Genomic DNA, 6,690 nt, shown 5'->3' on the forward strand with positions numbered 1-6,690 from the left:
TACATTGTTTAAGATACTGCTTATTGTTTATGTATTGTCTGCCACATTTGTTGTGTTATTTTGGCTCATAGTCAGATGCCACATGTATTTTCATTGTGCCACTGTATGGTGACAATAAAAGGAGTTCTAATCAAAGAAAGCAAGCAAGGTGGAAACACAATACCGCAATGTAAAAACAAGTTCCTTCTATGAGTACAGTTTTTATACAGGCCTTTGAATCTAATATTCGCTCCCATGCTTTTGCTATTAAATAAGGAACTGGCTCACAGTGAGAAAAGATCTACACAGTGCTTTTACTGTAAGTTAAATGCTTTTGGAGTATCCAAGTAGAAGAAGTTAATCCAACGAAAAGCGGGCACCGGCGCACATTTTTTCTGGGTGGCGATTTACCAAATGGCTCCTTATGTTACTCGTATTCCTCATCAAGTGTATCACCATAGTCTGGCAGTGTCTGCATGTTGTCAATGGAGCCTCTGCAGCCTTAAATACTTCCGTCACTCAGGTGTCCCCATAGACAGATCCTTCCTCACCACTCGTAGAATGCACCATTTTCGTGCTATTAGATCAAGCCAAGTCGGGTCAGTTGGTACATAAGGGCTGATGGGAACTGTAGTCCCAACTTCCCTTTGCTCTGCTTCAGCAAAAAAACTACCTTTTTGCACTTAATGATCTACCATTTAAAATCTTCACATGCCTGGGACAACACTGAGGAAACCGTGATACCGCCATATTAACAATTCTGTTACATCTCCAGTTATCATACACAATTACTGTCAAAGTGTCAGCTTAAAAGGAGAAGCCTCTGTGGCTAAAAAAAAAAGAAGCACATACCAAATTGCCAGAAATTGCAGTTCCTTGTGTGGCCAATTGTGGCTGGCTCCAAAAGTGCCTCATTCCCATTAGGCCACGTATTATAACACAAAAACTGAACAGTCAGGAATGGGCAGTGACAGCATACAGGTCATGATAAACATGTTTCAGCAGTTTTCTTCAGTATTTCAGGTGACTGATACCCAGTGATGTAAGATTCAGCAGGCAGGTATTTGTTGTAAAATCTTCTAAATAAAATGTGTAGCAGAAACAGTTGTGATGTCTCCTGCTATTCTGATTTCTTCAGACAACACAGACAGGAGCTCAGACAAGCTATGTGTGAGGTTACAATCGGGCTCTGTAATCCTGGAATTCCAGAAACTCCCTTTGGTGCAAAGAGCACTCCAGAGAAAATCGTTCCCTTTTTGGTCAGTCTTTGCAATTCCACAGGATGCACTCTGGTCTGTCTACAGCAAAGGGCAGAAGCTTCATTCGGCTTGAGATACACAACAAGTCTATTATCAGGGTAGCCTGCTGTCGACGTGTCAAATCCACGTAGAGCAGAAACACCCAAACAGTGCTTCACAAGTCCCAAAAGGGACAGACAGAAATAACACAACCAACATACTCTACGTTCAATTACAAACACATGTACAGTGCTTAACAAATTTATTAGACCACCACCCAAAGTAAGGTTTATGCCACAGCTGCCCTAAATTAACAGCATTGGTAATTACCCAAATCATTTTTTATGTTTCTGCAGTGGTTAAAACACAAATATGTAGAAACTCTTTAACTGAAATGATATTTTTAATGCTAAAATATAATCATTATTGTTACCCACGAATTTTCAAATTTACTGATTTACAAAAAAAACCTGAAAAAAAAATAGTAAAGCATATTATTATGTCTTGATTAATATGTCAAATTATGGTTATTTACTTGCATTCCTGAACAGAAAAATGAGTTTTAGTGGTTGAATGTTATGCTTGATTAATTTCTGACTTCTAAGAGAAGCCCAGTGAGCCGGCTCAAATTTGGGTGAATTCAGTTTGAAATCCCTCATTCCTGTTCAAAATGGTAAAACATGGAGAGCTCACTGAAAATGAAAGAGTCCACATTAAAGCACTTCATGATGCTGGATGGTCTCTGAGACAAATGACAGGCGGTCTAATAAATTTGTTAAGCACTGTACATACACAATAATAAAACACAGCAGTGTAGAGTTTATGAATAAGTTGATCTGAGTTTTTAGCAGCTTTTTAAAAGAAACTACAGATTCGGCAGACCTGATGTTTTTAGGAAGAGAGCTGCCACTGCAAATGCATAATCATCTCTGGATTTATAATTTCAACAAAGCACTGTTAGAGGACCCTGATCAGACAACAAAGACACAATAATGGGCAAGAAATCTCCACCAGAGCCTTATATTTTAAGTGATATGCATGCATGTAATACCATAATTAGTTACAAGTTCAGACATCCAAGTAGGGCATGATTTGTCCCATTTGTCAAGAATTGCTGCAATGTTTCCATGAATTGTTGTGTGGTTCAAGCATTTAGTAGCATCAAAACAGTCATGAGCTATCCGCTTAAACCTGCGGCTCCATTCAAAAGACAGAATCCATTTTTACATCAGATGAAAAGGTCAGGGTTAATCCTATTGTGAGATTGTTTTGCCAGGATCACAGTCGATTTTGGACATGGATGCTGCCGAATAGTGTGCTCCTGTGGTCTGGTGTAATTATGAAAGCGGGACTAGCAGCAAAGCTACATATCGCTGCCACAGAGCAGCAGGGCAAGCAAAAGAGCTTAGCATCAAACAGCAGATGGTCGGGGCAGAGAGTCCTGTCTCATGGAAATGTGATGTGAAAACAAAAGTGACAGAGAGACAACAAGATGGAGATAGAGCGGTAAAGAGCAACAACAGAAACAACATGTGTCAGCTGTCACCAAAAGAGCATGGAAGAGACAGCATGAGGAAAAGGTCTGACAAAGTTAAGAGGGATGGGTCATGCTAGGACACGGTCTGAAAAATTACCTAACAACCACCTCCTCAATTTCCTTGTTTTGCTGTCCACATCCATGTCATGCTCTTAAGCTGTTTACACCATGCCTGCCACGCATCCTGCTCCACACTGCCATCAGATTCAAGACTGTCACTCACCTGCTTTCTCTTCATACTGTGGAGCAGCACAGGAGCCCTAACAAGGTTCATTTGAGTGGCAGAGCGTGCCAGATTCAGAGACAGAGGAGGCTGATGGTGGATCAGAGCCTAGTGACTCACCCTGCAATCTGTGACCCCAGAGGGTGATGGATGTCATAACAGGATGGCTTACCTGACAGCTATGTACTGTAGCTAGGAACTAATGGATGTTGTGTCAGAACACTGGAGATATTTTGGATTCTCGGGGGACAAAACAGTGTATCATGTACAATGTCAAGATGCCTTATTCTGCCAAACTGACTCTCAGGGATGGAGCTCCATCTTGTCCTAATAAAGCCAGATGCAGAAATCCTGTGGAGAAGTATATTTCATAACATCTAATACCAGCTGATCTATCTGGGTGTTATTTGTAATCCTCAGGAGATTTTACAGAGCAACTAAAAGCCAGAGTTTGCACCCAGAGGTGAATCCACCCTCGAATTTCAAAAAATGCCTTCAGAGCATGATGGCAGGAGTTCGGAGGATTAACTCATACCCCCACACATCTGCTGTCATCATCAGCTATATACTATTTATGCCACACACACAGATATGTTAAGCTAGAAGGCTACAGCCTGCAAAAGACCCAGCTGATGAAGGTCCCAGACTCTGTAGCTGTAACAGCCACTGAAAGACAGATAAAAGGACTCACGTTCACAACAGTCAGTAGTTCACAGACTTTAATGAAGTGAAACAAAATATAATCCAAAAATCTCTGGCAACCAAATCCAAAAGGGGGCAGGCAAATTCATAAACAGTAAAAACATATAAAAATATTAAAAGGTCTAATAACAGAAAGAAAGACTGGAATACTCAACACGAGGTACAAAGACAAGCTGGCACAGATGGAAGGGAAGACACAGACTAAAAACTAAGCTAAGGGGAGGCAATGAGATGCAGCTGGAAACAATCAGAGCAGGGCAGACAATCAAACAGGTGGGAAACACATGAGGGCAGGAGGTGGAAGATCTGAAACGAGAGGAGAGGTAAGTCACAAAATTAAAACAGGAAATAACTAACTGAACAACAAAAATGAAACATAATCTAGGAGGCAGAGCTGGACATGACAGTAGCCTAGACCACTATGATAGTTAAAAAACAGGACAGCATCCGTCTGCATCACCAGTCGATCCCGCCCTTAACATTACATTTCTAAGCACCACCCATGTTCAATACCAAGCTGAATAAACACCCTGAAAATGATCACTTTAATTCACAAATGTAGATTTATTATTCTCAATGGTAGGGAAAAAAACTTCAAGAAAACACTGAAATGTGTCTAAACGAGGGCTGTCAAACAACTACATCTTCATAGTTAATCTTAGAATTTATGTTGTTGATTACGATTATCTCCCTGTTTGTTGAATTTTTAAATTGAACTAGTTTGCCTTTAAAGCTGTTATTGTTTCATGTTGGAATTGTACTTAAAGTAAGGGCATTTGACTGTCTGGATATGGTTTTTCATTTATTCTGAGAAAATAAGGAACCTCAGTAGATCAAAAATTATGGCACGAACCTAACCATGGAAAAAGGAACTTGTTATGGATTGAAAATAAAATAGGGGCACAGTAAAAAGGTAAATGTTGGATTAAACAAGGTGCAGGGGACTTTCAACCTGTTCGCTGAGCTGCCCGTATGTTTATTTAAACTGAAATGAGAGATTAAGGGGCAGTGGCATGCTTATTTTACATCACTGTGGCTGCAAGGAGATGATACAATGACCAAAATGTACTGATAGGGGCAATGAAGCATGTGATTTATTGCATTTCAAAAATCGATTGTCGTGGAATCAAAACCTAAGTCTGCTCATATCACACAATCTAAAGAGGAAAGACAACAGAAGTCATAAACCTTTGAGATGCAGATCATAAATCTGTCTGCCAGACTGAACCTGTAGGGAGTAAATAAAGTATCATAACTGTCTTAAACATCATGTTTTTTAACAGAAAATGTGGATACCCTTCTGTATTTGTTCACAAGTAACACAATGATGCATTTTATGACCCTCTTGGATTTAGATTTGATCAAATATTAATTTTGGAGTTTATTCCAGAGCTGATGCCCAGAGGCTGAAAGTCTCCCACGGAACCACAGTGACATCCAATGGTCGTTTCGGTTATTACAGCGTTTCAAGAGCGCCTGTGATTAACGAACATGTTGGGAGCTTAATAATGTGCAGAATCATTCCCCTCTTGTGCCATGTTTATTGTGTGATAGTTTTAATGGTGTTACGTCATTCTAGAATCTTATAAACCATCTATGTTATACATTATCTCATTAAGTTACTTACTTGGTGAAGATTGGGTCGATAGGAGGACTTAGAAAGAAAGCAGCGGCAGTTCTGCTTCCGCCTTTCTGTGCTAAATTTTTCTCAAGCTTGTGCCAGATTCATTTGAGATATTGAATCTTGAAACGTCGATTTGGACTCAGCACAAACTCTTTAATCGTTTTATAGCCTGTGCGCTAACTTTTTCTACAGAGTCTGTTTTTCCTCTTTTTCCTGCACACTAGACTTCACTGTAATCCTATAATCAAGTGATGTCGATGTTTTGAGACACTCATTCGAGATCAATTGGATGAATTAAGAGCTGTTTTTGAACGAGAGACAATTTTCCCGCGAGTCCTTGGACAAGGACCCATCTGGCCGTGTTCATCAGACTGAGTGACCCATCGGCGGCGTTATGCCCAGCTGAACTCAGTTGGGTCAGAACCTTGACCGAGCTGACACACAGTAGCTCTGGACGCTTTGGAACCTGCTCAGACGGCCAATCTCTTGCCGTCTTCCCTCCATGGCCTCTTGCTTTAACAGCAATAAAGTGGGTCTATTCCATTTTTCCTGGTGAAGGTGTCTCCAAATCCAAAAATTAGTTCTTAGTCCAAATTGATTTTCTTGCAAATTTACACTCCAAATTTTACGCCATCTTTTCCTTAATTCTCAAATAATCCACCCTTCATCAAACTAGGTTAGCATCCTTTCTTTATTATTTTTCATTTTTTTATTAAGCTGGGGAAATGAAACTTCAGGAAAGGATAGGCAGAGGGTCTTCCAAAGAAATAAGGGAAAGAAAAGAGAGTGAATCAGATAATAGGTCAAATGTTCTACAACCACTCAAAAATTGATTAATGAAGACTTTACAGCCTAATACCTCAAATCAAAGCCAGAAAAATTGTAGTTTTTTGGAACTAAGATGTTTATTTAACCGTCAACTGCAATCAAAAAAAAAAAAAAAAAAGAGGAGAAAACAGATGCATTTTCACACATATTTTTTGTATCACATTTGATTCATGAGGTGTTTATTGAAACTAATTATCCACTGGAGGGCATTTTTATCATTTATCTTATACACACAAAAGATTTTTAAGGAAATTATTGATCATGTTGATTAGACAGCGGTCTCAGAAAAATGGTGTATCAATTATGATACAACTGGCTTTAAAGGTTTAAGTTGTGTTTTAAAAAGAATTTGGCACACGCTATGCACATTACCTGCAACCCTCCAACTACTCCTGTCCTATTGATGTCCCTGATTTATAGTGAAGGCGAAATGTCACAGGAGTGTAAATGTCACAGCTGGAAACAAGGTAGCAAGTTGGTAGTGTCAGGCTGTGATTATAAACAAAGGTTAGCAAAAGAAAGGAAACTATGGTGTGTAATGAATGTTGGGATATGTTAG

Source organism: Cheilinus undulatus, linkage group 10 (assembly GCF_018320785.1).
Source record: "Cheilinus undulatus linkage group 10, ASM1832078v1, whole genome shotgun sequence".
NCBI classification, from domain to species: Eukaryota; Metazoa; Chordata; class Actinopteri; order Labriformes; family Labridae; genus Cheilinus; species Cheilinus undulatus.